The 16108-nt window shown below is 51.2% G+C and overlaps 1 protein-coding gene across 1 annotated transcript in view; it reads left to right on the top strand.

Annotated features, from left to right (window-relative positions):
- The window catches only part of LOC142001463 (neurotrimin), a 709680-nt gene that overhangs the window by 49792 nt on the left and 643780 nt on the right, over positions 1-16108 (top strand). The gene's annotated exons all lie outside the window — the stretch shown is intronic.

Below are 16108 nucleotides of genomic sequence, written 5' to 3'. Positions count from 1 at the left end.
ACTCCACTCCGCCATCCTGCCTTTGCTGTAGTCTACTGCAAATGAAAATCCCAGCCACTCGCTGTAAATGCCTGCTGGCTTTTATATGCACTCTTGCAACTAGGCCTGCATCTAGAGCAGGGCATGGCAACCGGAAATAGTGGGTGAGCCGCATGGTTGGCCCTCCTCCACTGCGGTTCCATTTGAGGCCCTGTGGTCCCCCTCCCTCACACACCAGGGAACTGGAGCCCTGCATGAATCAGCTGTTTGTGATGTTCCAGCTCGGGGAGGGCTGTGGAGGAGTGGGGACGGAGGGTGCAAAAGTGCTGTGGGTGCACAGGGGGGAAGAGGCACAGGTAAGTGTGGGCCTCCATTGCCCCGCACACAAGAGTCGCATGTAGGAGGGGGTCCGCAGGCTGCAGCTGGAGTCCTGGTGGGCTGCATGCAGTCTCTAGCTGGCAGGTTGCACGCCGCTGGTCTTTTGGGTAATTCTGATCCCAGTGCACCTCACAAAGTTGGGTCGTCATGGCCGCAGTTGGCAATATAAGTGGTGTGCTAGCTCGCCGTTTGCCATTTCCGCATAGCTTAGTAAGTTTATAGACAACGCAGGTTTCCAGGAGCCCTGCTCTGCTACTGAGTCACTTTGACCAGGAGCTCGTTCTTTGGTCTCATTTTACTGTTTGGGAAACTGAGGGATGAAAAACGAAGTCTTGTGTTAACTTTGCGTGCCCGTTTAACGGGGGCGTAGCTGCTCAGGTTTCGAACTAGCTGCCTGAAAAACAAGGCACCCGACATTAGTGGGCACTTGAAAATCTTGCTCGAAGTGAGTCTGTGGCACAGTCAGCCAGTGGGTCCTGCCTTTTGACCTCTGTCCTAGCAGGACCAGGCTGCCTGCCATGTATCACAGCACTGACACCCAGCTCAACGCGCTTATGCTCCAAACAGTCCAGGTGCTGAAAGGTCCAGGCAGGGACATTGTCCGTGAGAAATTAGATGGGTTTAATCCAGTTTGTCAGCCCTGAGCTCATCCAATTTCTAGGCCAGGCTGAATTCTCAGCCGCGTGAGAGGCAGTGTGTCCTAATAGCTGCAGCAAGGCCTGGGGCTTGGGCGCTCTGGATTCTATTCCCAACTGGCCTGCTGGATGTCCTTGGGCAAGTTCCTTGCCCTTGGTTTCCCCAGCTACAACATGGGGACTGTGGTATTGACTGCCTCTGCCAAGCACATTGAGGTCTGGTCGTTGCTCCCTCGAAGAACGTGATGGTGGGTTGTGTGGCTGAGTGTGATGCTGCTGCAGGGCACCTGCACTGTGCTCGCTTCTTTGGAGAGAGAAGAAAAAACAGGGAAGAGATGCATGGGGTCAGCGTTTACATGTGGGGCCTGAGTGGTGAACGTCAGGCACTTCTGGGCACCTGCGGTCTGGGATCGCATTGTTCCCCAGCCCAACATGTCTCACCAGTGCTCACCCCCAGACGGGGTACAGGAGCCACGTGCAGTGACAGAGTCACCAGGGCCGTGGATGATGGTGGCAGCTGTGGGTCAGGACGGAGGTGCATGGCCGGAGCGGTATGAAAACTGGAGAAGGCCGGGCTGCTGCAGGGGGATGGGCAGGTGTGCTGGGGATTCGGGATGGGCACTGTGGAAACAGCAAGGCATGCAGACCGCTGAGCACACCCTGGGGTGGGAGTCCAGGGGGAGAATGACAGGCGCGCTGTGGCTCAAGTGCGTTGGCAGAGCTGCAGGCAGCAGATGCGGCACTGGCTTGTGCCATACCTCGTCCAGCCCCGCCTGCTGGGCCTTTGCGTCTCTGAGCTTCCAGCCCGCTCACTAACAGATGCCCCCTTTCTGCTGCTTCGTCCGGCCCAAATCAGCCGCCCCGCTCCAACGTCCTGCCGCGGGGGTCTCTGGCTGAAGGGAAAAGCAATCGCCTTCTCCCTTTGAGGTCAGGGCTGACTTTTTATGGCTGTGCGGGGTGAAGACATGAGAGAAAGGCAGGGGCCAACCCTGCCGTACAAGCAGCAGGTGTTTGCGGCGGTGGAATGCAAAGCGGGCACCCGTGGGTTACTCAGAGCTGTAGGCAGGGTCGTTCTTTCTTACTCCCTGCCCTGGCTCGGAGCCGGAAGCAAAGATGAATAACCCGCCCTCTGCAGGTGGAGTCACTCTGCCGAAGCGCAGGGGAGTTACTCCTGTCCGGCGGCACAAAGGGCCTTGGCTGGGCCGTGCACTTTGCTGGCCGCACCTAGCAGCTATTAAAGTTGCACAGGTCTGTCTGAATGTGAATGAGCCAGCAGGGGGCAGGGGGAGGGACTCAGTTCCGCAGGGCGTTCCGGCAGATTTTTGGCACTAATGAAATCTCCCGATTGCCAGCCCAGTGACAGGTGCTGCCAGCCACGTTAATGCATCGGCAGATGGTGTCTTGTGCGGGAGGGGTGGGGAGGGAACGAGCAGAGGAAAGGGCCCCCTTCTCTCATTTTGTAGTGGTGGAACGCTAGGGAAAAGTGCTGGATTTGCACCCCTGGCGAGTTCAGACAGGTACAGCCTCAGAAGCAATGGAGAAAATTCCCCCCCACATTGCCCCTCCCCAACCTTTGACCCCAACTCCATCCTCTCCAGGACCACTGTGCCCCAGCAGCCTGCTGCAGAGGTGCTTTTAGGTATTTCTGCACACAAGGCTAGTGAACCTGTGGAACTCCTCGCCAGAGGCTGTTGTTAAGGCCAAGATGCTGTTTCCCTATTTTCACTGGAGAGCACCCCGGGTTACATTCCTATGTAAATGCCACTATTGGATTAAAGGAAAAGGGTGGAAGTAGCTTTCAAGCACGCTCCCCCACACTCGTACCCTTCTGCACTCATACGCTCACAGACAAACTCACGCAGGAGAAGTCGCGTATGGGTAGCGGGAGAAGCCAAGGCGCAGTGGGTCTGGCGTTTCTGCTTGCAGTCATGAATCTGGGGTGGTGAGCTGATTGTATGACCCCATTGTCAGCTTGCTTTCTTTGTCCACTTGATGACTCAGGAACTGTCACTACCATCCCTCCTGGGAAGAGGGGCTCTGCTCCTGCCTCCCCAGCCAGCTGATGCTAACTCCTGCAGAGTGGTGACAGCAAGATGATGTCCTTTATGGCTTTGCACCCATCTTTTTATGGGTTTGAGTCCACAGCTCTTGTCCTGTCCCACTGCCCCAGGATGCTGTATGACCATGAGTCATCAGCTAACAGCAGATGGGGCTTTGATCTTCAGTAGATGGGGCCCCTTTCTCTTTCTTGGGTGGGTTCTTTAGCAGGGCTGAGCTCCTATTATTCTCTGGCCATCCAGGTGCTGCTGGCACCTAGTCATCCAGCCATAATGGTTTCAGGGACTGATTCTATTATTCACATACCCACATTCACGTTTTCCTCACTCACTCACGGAAAAGCTCACTTCAGAGAAAGCATTTTCTTTTACAAAGGAACAGTCAGGATTTCTTACAGACTTATGGTATCTGTAAACAACTCCTTACTGACTTATAATGATTAATATAGACCTAGCCAATGCTACAAACAAAACTTACAGAAAGCTACAGGGCTTACATTTGCATTGTACTGGGTTGAGTAGAGGCTTTGTACAACATTAATAGGGTTTAAAAAAGAACTAGGTAAATTCATCCATCAGTGGCTATTAGCCAGGGTGGGTGATGGGCTGGATCATTTGATGATCACCTGTGGTGTCCATTCCTCTGGGTCACCTGGCATTGGCCATTGTTGAGAGACAGAATACTGGAATTGGCCGTTGGCTGACCAGTAAGGTCACTCCTACATTGAGGCTGCATGAGCTGGATCATGAGACTGGGACTACAGATCCTTTTGAAGAGTTCTCACCATGGCTCTGAGACAGACTCCATCAATGACCTGGGACCTCCTTTCTGTGCCTCAAGCCTCTTCCCAAATAGTATAGTTGTGGTGATACTTATCCTGTGGTGGCCAATGAGCTGGGAAGATGCCATACTCAATCACTCTTTTATATAGGCCCACTCCAGAGAAAATCTTCTCCTGTGCCCATCACCAGAGCGTCCAAGCACCTGGCTCTGTGTTGAAACCCACCGATGAAGTTCGCAATAATCTATTGATTACCCTTCCGTTGCTACTGGCTTTCACCCTGCCCCATGCAAGCTGCATTTGAAGTAGAACTTTCGAAAGGAAGGTTTCCTACTCCCACCCCATGTCGGGGGGAGTCTCTTTCTCTCCAGGCTCAAAGCTGCTCCTCTCGCTTCCTCTGCAAAAGCAAGTGAGAGTTCAAACAGAAAGATCAATAAATAAAAGAGAGGAACTAAATGGGACTCCAGACATCTTGCCTCTCTGGATTTGGTATGTGTGGCATGCAGCAGTGCCTGCAAATGGGAGGTGGGCTGAGGGTGAGAGGACAGGCAAAATGGATGGGGCCTCTGAATCTTTGGGAAATCTTTGTCTCCTCCATTATAAATCTGTGCAGCCAGATTAGGCGGTTGAATTTATTTTTTCTCATCAGCGCAGATGCCGAGGCAGGTAATGGAGTCGCTCTGTGGTAACTCATGCATGAGATTAGCAGCATTGAAGGGGAGCAAGAGAGAGAGAGGGAGAATGTGTGTGTGTGTGTGTGCATGTGCGTGTGTGTCTGTCTGTCTGCGTGTGAGCACACACGCATATGGCCATGTGAGTAAGAGAATACATGGTGAGTGTTTGCAGTGAGTGTCTCTCTGTGGAGCTGGGGGTGGGAATCTGCATTAGAATGGCCATCCGGGCCCATCTCCCCCTTCTGACGGTGGTCAGTGCCAGATGCTTCCATGGGAGGCTGTCATGAAGTGATCATCCATCCCCTGTCACCCAACAGCTTCTGGTAGTCGGGATGGAGGCACCAAGAGCGTGTGATTGCATCTTTCAATATCAGGCCAGCAGGACAGAGCAAGCCAAGGGTGGAAGCAGAGCAGTGGAGGTGTCAGGGTTGGAGCAAGGCTGGGAAGAGACTTGGGGTAGAGAGTGGTTGGTGACCCCCCTGGCGCTCCAGTCACCAGATGCCACCAATCATGGCTAATAGCTCTTGTCAGAGCTGTCCTCCATGAACTTCTACCTCATTCTTTTTTCACCCCCATTCCTTGTGTTTGTTTTAAACTCTGTTAGTTTCATTGGGTGACCCAGGATCTTCTGTTCTGAGAAGGAATAAATAACACTTCCACTTTCTCCACACTATTCCAGGTTTTATAGACCTCTGTCATATCCCCCCTTTCGTCACCGCTTTTCCAAAGTGAAAAGTCCCTGTCTTTTTCATTGCTACTCTCACAGAAGCCGTTCCATACGTTTAATCATTTTTGTTGTCCTTCTTTGTACCTTGTCCAATTTTAGTATATCTTTCATTTGATGGGGGTGACCAGAACTGCATGCGGAATTCAGGGTGTGAACATTACATGGATTTCTACAGCGACATTATGATATTTTTGTCTTATTATCTATTCCTTTCCTTGTGGTCCCTCATATTCTGTTAAGGTTTTGTCTGCCACTGCACATTGAACAGCTGTTTTCAGAGGATTAGGCACAATGATCACAAGGTCTAAGCTTATTTAGGTCCCCCCTTTCTTTTTTTTGGCATGTATAGTTGGGAATTTTTTTTTGTCAAGGAGCATTACTTTGCATGTATTAACACTATGTTTCATCTTCTATATTGTTGCCCAGTCGCTATTTGTGAGGTCTTTTTGTAACTCTTCACAGTCTACTTTGCTTTGTGTTCATTTAGGTGTCTTATAATTCTCTTCTTCCCTATAGTTTTAGCCACCCATTTTCTTGGTACTGAAATAAGTCTTCCCAGCCTGTAATTGCCAGGATCGCCTCTGGAGCCATTTAAAAAATTGGTGTCACATTAACTATTCAGTCATCTGGTACAGAACCTGATTTGAATGGTAGGTTACCTATGACAGTTGCTAGCTCTGCAATTTCATATGTGAGTTCCTTCAGCACTCTTGGGTGAATACCATCTGGTTCCGGTGCCTTCCCATTATTTGATTTATGAATTTGTTCCAAAGCCGCCTGTACTGACATCTCAATCAGGGACAGTCCTTCAGATTTGTCACCTAAAAAGAATGGCTCAGGTTGAGAAGAATACATTTAGTTTTTCTGCAATCGTCTTATCTTCCTTGAATGCTGTTCTAGCACCTCCATCAGGCTGTGACCTCACTGACTGTTGGATGGGCTTCCTGTTTCCAATGTACTTATAGGCTGGGTCTACATGTGCCCCTTCCTTTCAAAAGGGGCATGTTAATGAGCAGGTTTGAAAGATGCTAATGAGGCACTGCAATGAAGATGCAGCTGCTCATTAGCATAATGGCATCTGCAGCGATTCGAAAGTGCGGCTTTTCGAATCGCACGCTGCCCATGGAGATGGGACCTTCCGAAAGGACCCCCCCAGTTTTCGAAAGCCCTTCTTTCTATCTGTGATTGGAAGAAGGGCTTTAGAAAACTCGGGGGGGTCCTTTTGGAAGGTCCCGTCTCCACGGGTGGTGCGCGATTCGAAAAGCTGCACTTCCAAATTGTCGTGGCCGCCATTATGCTAATGAGGTGCTGCATAGTCATTGCAGCGCCTCATTAGCATCTTTCAAACCTGTTCATTAACATGCCCCTTTCGAAAGGAAGGGGCACGTGTAGACCCAGCCGTAGATTTTTCTTTTAGGTTAATTTTTGAGTCTTGAGTTAGTTGCCCTTAATCATTGGTTTTTGGTGCCTTATTTAACTTGCTGGTATCTGATGTTCCTTTCTAGTTTCCTTGGTAGCATTTAAGTTTCAATTTTTAAAGGATGCCTTTTTGCCACTAACCATTTTGTTTACTTTATTGGTTGGCCAGGAGGGCACGTTTTTGGTACTCTCCCCATGATTTTTTAATATGGGAAAACTTTTAAAGCCCCACTGCCCTACAGGAGGCCTTGCCATACGCCATCCCAGCCAGAGGAGCAGAAAAATAGAGGTGCTCCAGGCAGGATAGGGTGGCTGTCTCTGCAACAGCCAATCAGGGCCCAGCAGGCCAATATAAAAGAAGCTGCTGGGCTAGGGCTTGTCAGTTCCTTGCAGGAGCTCGACCCAGCCAGGTCTATACAGTGACTGGGAGAGCAGCAGCACTTTGGACATCTCTGAGTGTGAGGTGAACTTAGACTTGGCTAAGTCCCAGGTCCAGTGACTGAAGACTGGCCACAAGCCTAACACAAGAACTGACAGCACCATGGACAGGGCAGGGCTAGTCACACCCTGAACTCAGAACCTTGATGAGACCAGACAAGGCAGCATCCAGGGCATGCGACCCAGGGAGCAAGGAAAGTGCCACACGACCAGGCAAAGGCCTTATGCGGCTCTCCTTTGCCACAGAGGGGCACTCACAAGTGGGTGGAACCCATTTACACCCCTTAACCCCTGAAAAGCTAGGGCAGTAGGCCATGGTGCCACGCATTTTGCAAATGTTGTTGTTGCTGTTTTGGTAGACCTTGGTTGGCATTGAGCTCCATCGTGCTGGGCACTGTACAAACACAGGTCCAGACTCATCCACCTTTACTACTAGTAAGAAGAATCTTCTTCCTTGAGTCATCCCAGTGAATGGGAATCTGGCCAACAGAGTAATGGGAGTGCACATGAAATCCCCTTTGCTGCTTAGCTATTTGGTGGGGGCCTTATGGTCCTTAGAAGCACATCTCCAAGCGATTCCCTTTAGCTAGAGATAAGATCTGGCCTGGGAGCACCAACTCTCTTCATCCTGACTCTGTTTTCTTCAGATGATGATTCCACCTAAGCTCAGTCTTTCCTGCTGATCAGCTGTGTAAAGAGAGGAGGAGAAGGCACAGTGCTACTTTGTCTGAGCATGTGCAGTAATGTTTTTTCCTCTTTTGTAATCCCTTAATTGGCTTGGATTAAGGGCTGCGCTGGTAAGAGCTTTTAGCGGGACCTGTAGCATAGACGCCCTGCTCTTGGGCATCCCTCAGTGGCCAAGGGCACTCCATGTGGTCTTGACTGGTGCTTTCTGAGTCCTGAGGGTGGGATCTGACACACCCTCTCCAGGGTGCAGTCAGCTTCTTCACCAAATTTGTGGCCAGCCACCAGCCGCAGGGCCCGGCTTGCCCAGGGCAAAGCTCAGTGCTCACTTGGAGCTGTCTAAGCACTCCTGGGCTCTCAGACAGCATAGGATTCTGTCTGGGTTGAGCTCCTAAATAGAGCTGCTTGGCCCTACCCCAGCAGCTTCTTTTATATTGGCCTGCTGGGCTCTGATTGGCTGCCACTGAGACAGCCACTCTATGCCCCTGGAGGACCTCTTATTTGCTCCTCACTGGGTGTGGCAAGGCCTCTGGCCAGCTCTAGAGGGTGTCGGGGCTTAGTCCACCCATCACAGGACCATATGATCATCTAGACCAGGAGTGTCCTGGCCTAAGTGAGCCCAGAAGATCTATTGTCCTGCCAAATCACACCTACCCTCTTTCTTTTTCTAGTGTTGGCAACCCCTCTGGCTCTCTTCCCGTCCGCATTACCCCCACCCAGATCCAGGGGGTGATGTGCCAGGGCTGCTGGGGTGGGGTTGTGCTATTTCTATCACTGTGAAAGCGGTGGAAAAGTTCTGGATTTTCTGAGCCTAATGGGCTGAGAAATGGAAACTCACTCAGATGGCAATGGCAGAGTTTTTTACACAGCCGTGGCTGCCTGGTGCCTCTCTGTCTCTCTCTATTCTTAGCCCTATCAGCCGCAGCAGAGCTTCTTTGAATCGAGGCTCCCCTGTCCATCTGTTGCCTAGCATTGATTTCTCCCGTGGCCTTTCCTGCAGGGCAGATGACAGGATCATGGCCTCCCTCCAAGTGGATCAGGGTTTCTTATGCTGATGAGATGGGTGCTCTGGGTTCTGTCTGTGAAATGTTTAACCCCTGATTGCCTGTGCTCTGGTGTGGCAACGTCTCCGTCGCTGGTGACTGGCAGACCCTGTGAAGGTGACAGTGAGGGGTTCCCTGGGGCAAGACCTGCTTTGGCAGGGCCTGGAACTCTCACAGGGTGGCAAAGAGGTGTAAAAAACCCCAAGCTCACAGGCTGAAATAAATGTGATGGGGGAGGGAGTGAGCTAGTGTGGCTGGCTGCTCACGCTCGGCACAACTGAGGGGGTCAGAAATGCCCTGCATGATGTCATTGAACTCTTCCCTTCTCCCTGAACACCATCTGCCAGGCATCAGAGGACTCAGCTAGCAGCCCCAGAGCTGTGCTGTCCCACAGGGGATGTGCTGCTCTGCAGGGTGAGTTCCACTGAAAAGCAACGAGTTCCTTTTTCTAAAGGGACTCTCACCTGAGTAGATGGGTGAATTTTAGGGCCCCAGAAGTGGGTCTGTTGGGGTTATGTTTTCCTGGGGTTATGAGGGATAGCTCAGTGGTTTGAGCATTGGCCTCCTAAATTCAGGGGTGTGAGTTCAGCCCTAGAGGGGGCCATTTAGGGATCTGGGGCAAAATAGGGGAAGCGGGGCTGGGAAAGGGATGATGTTTGGTCCTGCCTGGAGGGCAGGGGATGGGACTCAATTCCCTCCTGAGGTCCCTTCCAGCTCTATGAGATGTGTGTCTCTCTCTGTATATACATATTTTAACTGAGGAGCAAGCATTTGCAGTGGGATTGCTCAGGGTCAGCATTATAGGTTTGAGTTGCCTGCGGTCCTTGTGACAAAGCTCGTGTTGGGGATGGAGGGAAGTTTTGAAAGTCATCCATCCTGATTGCTGGGCTTTGTAGACACATGGGCGCCTCCCCTGATGAGCTAAGGCTTTGGGACATACACAACAGCCCAGAGTCACTGGAATAGCTTAGCCCTGCCTGGATCCTTCACCTGAAGGTCACCGTGCTATGGCTCTGAGAACTGGGATGCAGCTGTGACACACAGGAGGTGCCGTCTAATGGTTGAAACATAGCTGTAGGAGTCAGGAGACCTGGGTGTGGTTCCTAATCACGTAATAAGATGGCTGGGGAATAGGGAAAACCATGAAACTTATTCTCTGTGCCTTGTTTTTCCATCTATACCAGGGTGACATAATCTTGACTATGGCATGGTATATAGCTTTCTCTGTGTCATTAAGGCATCTGTCACCGTGGTAAGCGAATACTCTGGATTGTAATGGAGAGAAGAAAACTGTTGTTCTAGATCCAATCATCCACTTGAAAGGGTTGTACTAAAATTGAGGCTGAACCGCAAGTCATGAAACTGGACTTTTGTGGAGTATTTTGTCCAGTTCTGGGCATCCCAGTTTAGGAAAGATGTGTAGAAATTGGAGAAAGTCCAGAGCAGATCAACAAAAAATGATTAAAGTTCTAGAGAACATGAGCTATGAGGGATGACTGATGGAACTGGGTTTATTTAGTCTGGGAAACAGAATGCTGAGAGGGGACATAACAGCTTTCAAGTACCTAAAAAGTTGTTACAAAGGAGGGAGAAAAATTATTCTCCGTAACCTCTGATGACAGGACAAGAAGCAATGGGCTTAAATTGCAGCAAGGGAGGCTTAGGTTGGACATTAGGAAGAACTTCCTGTCAGGGTGGTTAAACACTGCAATAAATTGCCTAGGGAGGTTATGGAATCTCCATCACTGGAGGTATTTAAGAGCAGATTAAATAATCTGTCAGGGAAGATCTCGATGGTGTTTGGTGCTGCCATGAGGGCAGATGATTGGACTTGATGACCTCTCAGGTCCCTTCCAGTTCTAGTGGTCTATGATTCTATCAAACTATTTGCAAAGATTCAAAACAGTTCGGTGAGCAGTGAGCTTTGGTTTTCACTTTTTTCACAGCTGCCCAAATTCCACTTGAGGCTTAGTCCCATGGTTCTGGTATATCCAGTCCATATGGAAGCAGCAAGTCCCAAAGTTTTGCTGTGAAATCACCTGCCTGCCAAAGGTTAATGCAGCATAGCCCAGAGGATAGGGCCCAACAATGGGCATCAAGAGAGCAGAGTTCATGCTCCCTCTGCCCAAGATCTGCCACATGTCCTTGGGCAAGTCATTTTCCTTGTTTCTACTCTCTCTTCTTGTCTGTTGAGATCATTGTTCCTCAGGCAGAGTGGGACCCTCCTCTAAGTTGTAGCAGCTGGGAGCTACTGTAATAGAAATAAAAATAGTGATGATCACCTGAATGCTGTGACTTTTACAGCCCATAAGGCATCATGAAGGAGGGTTGTCGTCTTCTCCAGCATGACCTGGGGGAGGAGCGACTGAGCCATCGGTCAACTCCTCTGTCGGCAAAGCTCATATCCTTTAAGACGAGGAATCCTATGTCTCTCCCCCTGCCTGCTGCCCTACCCCTGCTTGCATCTTTTCATGTCCATTTGCACATTTAAATATTTTTGCCCAGCCCTGTGCAGAAAAGGTCTCACCGCTTCAGAGGCTTCAAAGATTTAGGGTTGCCTTATCTGCTGCAGAACCTTCCTTCTGGGCAGGACTGGGTCTGCAGCAGGAGGTGGAAGGAGGGGGAGCATGTTTTGAAGAGGAGTCTGGAGCTGAAGCAAGAAGCAAGAAGCAAGCTATAGCTCTCTTCTCCCCCTCCCCTTCTTGAAAGAAGCATTTTTATCTCTAAATCTGTGTAATTGGGGCCCAGATACTCTGGTGATGAGTACCTTAGAAACGTGCCTGCAGTAATAATCTAATATCTGCATGTTTGGACTCTAAGGAAATCTAATAAGACTGATGCTTTCCCTAAGAGAGCATCTTTCATCCCAGGGTGAAATGGAAGGCATTGGAGGCGGGAAAGGCCTATCTGGAGGTTGTGCAGCTCATCAGCCTGTGTGAGATCTCCAGGTGTTTTTTGCAGGCATTATGTAATTAAAGAGCTGTTACGGTCCAAACTGTGACAGGGTGTGACAAAGATGACAAAGGCCCCGATCGCTGGCCGGATCTGCTCCTGGGCTGTTTGACGGCTCATTCTGCTGGCTGCAGTGATGGGAGGGAGAGCTCCAGAGTGCAAACTAGCTCCACAGTCAGTGCCAGAACTCTCTTCTCCTACGTTCCAGCTGGAGCGCAGGATCTCTAGGAGCCAAGAAAGAGGCCTGCTCGGCTAATGGAGTCTGAGGCAGACTGGACGTGCTGGCTGCAGGATAATAGTGTTGTCCTGCCGGTTACACTGAGCCAACGTGAGCTGCAATCCCTGAATGAGTCTTGTGTTAAGCTGGGCCATCCTGTGAGACAGGCCAGTGCTGTCCCTATTGTGCAGGCAGGATAAAACAGAGTCAGGGAGAGAGGAAGAGATTTGCCCAATTAGTCCAGTGGCAGCGCTTGTAACAGAGCAAGGATTTTCTAGAAGTTAAGGTACTGGACTGAGCCTCAGGAGATGTGTTCAATTTCCTGTGCTGCCACAGACTTCCTTTGCGAGCGTAGGACAGTTGTTTCAGTTGCACTGTGCCTCAGTTTACCCATTAGTAAAATTGAGAGCACACCTTGCAGGGTCGTTACCACATCGAAGCTGGTGAGTAGATGGAACCCAAGAGTCCTGGCTTCTAGTCCCTGCCTGCAACAGTAGAGCTTACCTTGCCCTGTTGCATCTGGTGGCTGCTGCTGTGACCCCTGGCTAACACTGGTGTATGAGTTCTGGGACCACGTGCCTGCCAGGGTAGATAGAGGGACAGCTTGGCTGGCTGAAGTAGAGCCGGAGCTCAGGGGCTGACTCATCCATTCCCTGACAATTTTGTGTAAGGCTCCACCAAGTTCACAGACGTGAAAAATGTATCACGGTTCGTGAAATCTGGCCCCTTGTGTACTGTTCCTCTTTGCTAGACATACTTCACCCAGGTTTCTCAAACTGGCATCGTGGCCCAAAGGAAGTCACGGGGACGTGGGGAGAGAGAGGAGCTGCAAGGTTATTGTAAGAGGGGCATGGCATTGCCACCTTCCATTCTGCACGGCCTTCAGAGCTGGGTGGCCAGAGAGCTGCTGCTGTTGGCCAGGTGCCTAGCTCTGCAGGCAGAAGCATAGCAGGAAGTGTGGCAATACCACATCATTCCATCCTTCTGTGCCACTGCTGGTTTATTGTGTGTGGCTGGGAGGGTGTCAGAGAACTGACTCCCCTATTTCTGCACTGTTACTGTTGGAGGGCTGCCTTCTGAGCTGGGCCACTGGAGAGCAGCGGCTGCTGGCCAGAAGCCCAGCTCCAAAGGCAGAGCCACCGCCAGCCACCGCCAGCAGCAGTACCACGCGATTTCAGATTTAAATAGCTCAGTTGTGAAGTTTACAATTTTTAAACTCCTATAAGCAAGATAATGGATGATGAATTTGGAAGGGCCCTGTGTGGGGGACTGACGGTTGTAAAGGGCAGGTGCTTGGCCAGATGAGAAATGAAGGTATCGCCTCTCCAGTGTGGAGTGGAAAGCTCACAACTGGAGGCTGCTGATGCTTTCTGGAGGTCTGATCCTTAGGGGCAAGGGACCCTTAATAGCATGAGTGCTGCCTGAGAGCCCCAGAGCTGAGGGGCTGTGCAAGAGGAGACAGAGCAGGTGAGGAGAAGGCTTTACCTGAGAGCGAAGGAGGCTGCAGCTGCTATCAATTTCAGGAATTTTTCTTGTGGCGTTTGGTGGGAGGTCGGGGGGATGAACTCTGTGTCTCTGAAATTAATGGCATCTGCAGTGAGGTAGCCAGCCCTGGCGAACTGGAGTTCTGCTCGAGTTGTGGAGTGAAAGGCAAGAAGAAAGCACCTGTGGCCAGCTCCTTACACCTGGCCCAGGCTGGAGGGACGCATCGAGCTCTGGTCTCCTAACATGAGGCTAGAGGGTGTTTGTGAGAGGGGGCAAAAGAGGGACAGACAAAACGATGGGAAAAGACAGGGTGGGGAGGACAGAGTTGGAGAGCTCTCTCCTTCCTGAACATTTCTCTTCCATCTATCCCCTAGCAAGAGAAAAAGTTCTTTCCAAGCCTCTTTGTAGTCTCCAAATATGCTGACCTGGGGGTGAGGTTTGAGAGCCTAATTGCTCCATCTTCAAGGCTCAGCAAGACCTAAAGGACTCTCTTTGCTGGGGCTCGGCCAACTGGCCGTCCAGCTAGCGTGACATGGCAGTCACGTAATCAGCAGGAAATCTACACATGTAACACAGCCGCCGGAAGGGGCTTTCAAGCACAGGTGGGTTCAGCATTGAAGGGAGACCAGGGAGCTTGGCTTGCCATCTCGCAGGCAGGGTCAGGAGAGCAGCGTCTGGATTTGAGGCACCGGAGCTGCTAGGATTTGCTGTTCTCCTTTCTGATGCTGTGCAGGGCTTCTAAGCTAATTGGAAGTTAGCGTCATAGCTGCTGCCACTGTTGTATTGGCAGACAGACAGGTTGCCACCGCGTGGAGCATGTTATTTGGGGGCAGCAAAATGTTTAGAAGCTATTTAGCATGCAAGTGAATCCTGAACAGGAAAAGGCAAGTGGTCTCAGGCAATCTTGCCTCTAATAATTTCCATCAAGTGCGAATAATTTTTATGTGCACCAAGGCATATGGTATGTGCACCACCCATAGACACAAACCTAGTGGTGGGTGCTCTGCTAATCAGTTGGGTAGCAAATGTCTTTCCTGAATGGCTGCACAAAAGCACAGCTAACAGGAAACCCTGGTCTCAGGCTCCCCAGGGCTGGATAACTCAACACATACACAAACTCCATGGGGTTTTTTTCCTATGTGGTTTTGGTTTTGTACCAACCCCCATCGCCACCACATCCGAGCCTCTCCCGGCTCTGCACGATGCGACATGACGAGCACCCGTGACGGGAGGTTTGTTCTTTCTCTCCCGCTTGCCCCAGTGGGGGGATCGCGTGCGCACTGTGGGGGCAGTGGTGTGTTGTGGGGGATTCGGTAGTGGGCTTTGGGTGGCAGGGAGGGGATACACCCCTTCTCCCTTTCCTGTGACAAGGTGTGTTTTTACTGGTGGGAGGAGCCAGCCCTGGGCTCTGAGATCCTCTCTGTGCACAGAACAGGTACAAGCCATGCAGTGAGCCACATGCCACTGCAGTGTGTTGTTCTGCCCCATCTCGTGGCACCGAGACTGTGGAGGGAGAGAGATGAATGAGTTTGCTGCACAGCCTTAGCTGTGGGCCATTTGCGTCTTAACTCATGCATGAAGCCTCGGAGGTCCCAGGTTGGATCCCACCAACTAGGGTCTGCCAATGTTGGATAAACTTCTCTTGAGTTCTTGAGTCCAGACGCCACCCATCCTGCCTGGGAAGGGTCGTCTCTCCTTCCCTGCTGAAAGTGCCAATCAGAAGGCCAATTAGCGCTCAGGGCGAGTGTGATTTGGACACTCGTTTCACGAGGAATTGGGCTGAGAGCATGAAATAATTTCACACCGGCCACCGAACAGCAGGCGGTAATGACTCCTGGTCACTACGGAGCTAGTCTAGGCTTGAGCCAGTGACCTAGATGTGAAAGACCCTTTCCCATTATCAAGCCTCCAAGCCCCTTAACAGCCTCTCTGTAAATCCCTGATGTGTGTTCGTGTGCTGCTCTCTGGTATGTCCATCAAGCACCCAAAGGGCTAATGAAAAACGGGAAGTTAAGGAACGTAATGGGGTGGATTTGGGGTGACCCTCTCCCACAAGGCCTTGGAGATTTTGCTCCAGGGAGCTGATTCCCCCCCAACCACCACCACATGGTAGCGAGAAGGCTAGAGCAAGAGAGTGAAGTACGGTGGAAAAGGACAATCAAGGCCTTTGAGTTAAAGGAAAATGCCAGGAGCTGATTAACGGTGTGCGTGGCCAAGAGGGACTAGGAATCAGGCAGGATACGGGCAAATACCCAACAGCTCGGCTCTTGCACCTCGTCCTCTACATTTCCCACCCTGGAAGTGTCTGTCCCAGCTCAGCCAAAGTGTGCTGGCTAGTTCTGTGTTGGCTCACAGCGGATGCCGCCGGGGCAGCCGGAGAGCATTTTGCCGGGCAATGGCTCAGGGGGGTTCCGGTACCAAGGAGGAGTCCGGTGCAGTGATGGGCAGGGAGGTGATGGAGGGAGGGAGTCGTTTCTGTTCTTGCAGCACTTGAATTAATCCAAGCCATGGGTCATGTCGTCAGAGACCTGAGCGCAGGCACTGAGAAAAGGCACCACGGCAGAAGCAGGGACCCTGGGGACTTCTCTCTGCTGTTGTGCTGAAGGTGCAAGCGGGGAGCCGGAAGGACTCTCCTTTG

Source organism: Carettochelys insculpta, chromosome 25 (genome assembly GCF_033958435.1).
Source record: "Carettochelys insculpta isolate YL-2023 chromosome 25, ASM3395843v1, whole genome shotgun sequence".
Taxonomy (NCBI): Eukaryota; Metazoa; Chordata; order Testudines; family Carettochelyidae; genus Carettochelys; species Carettochelys insculpta.
The sequence above is the reverse complement of the archived record's forward strand: the minus strand, read 5'-3'. Positions and strand labels throughout refer to the sequence as shown.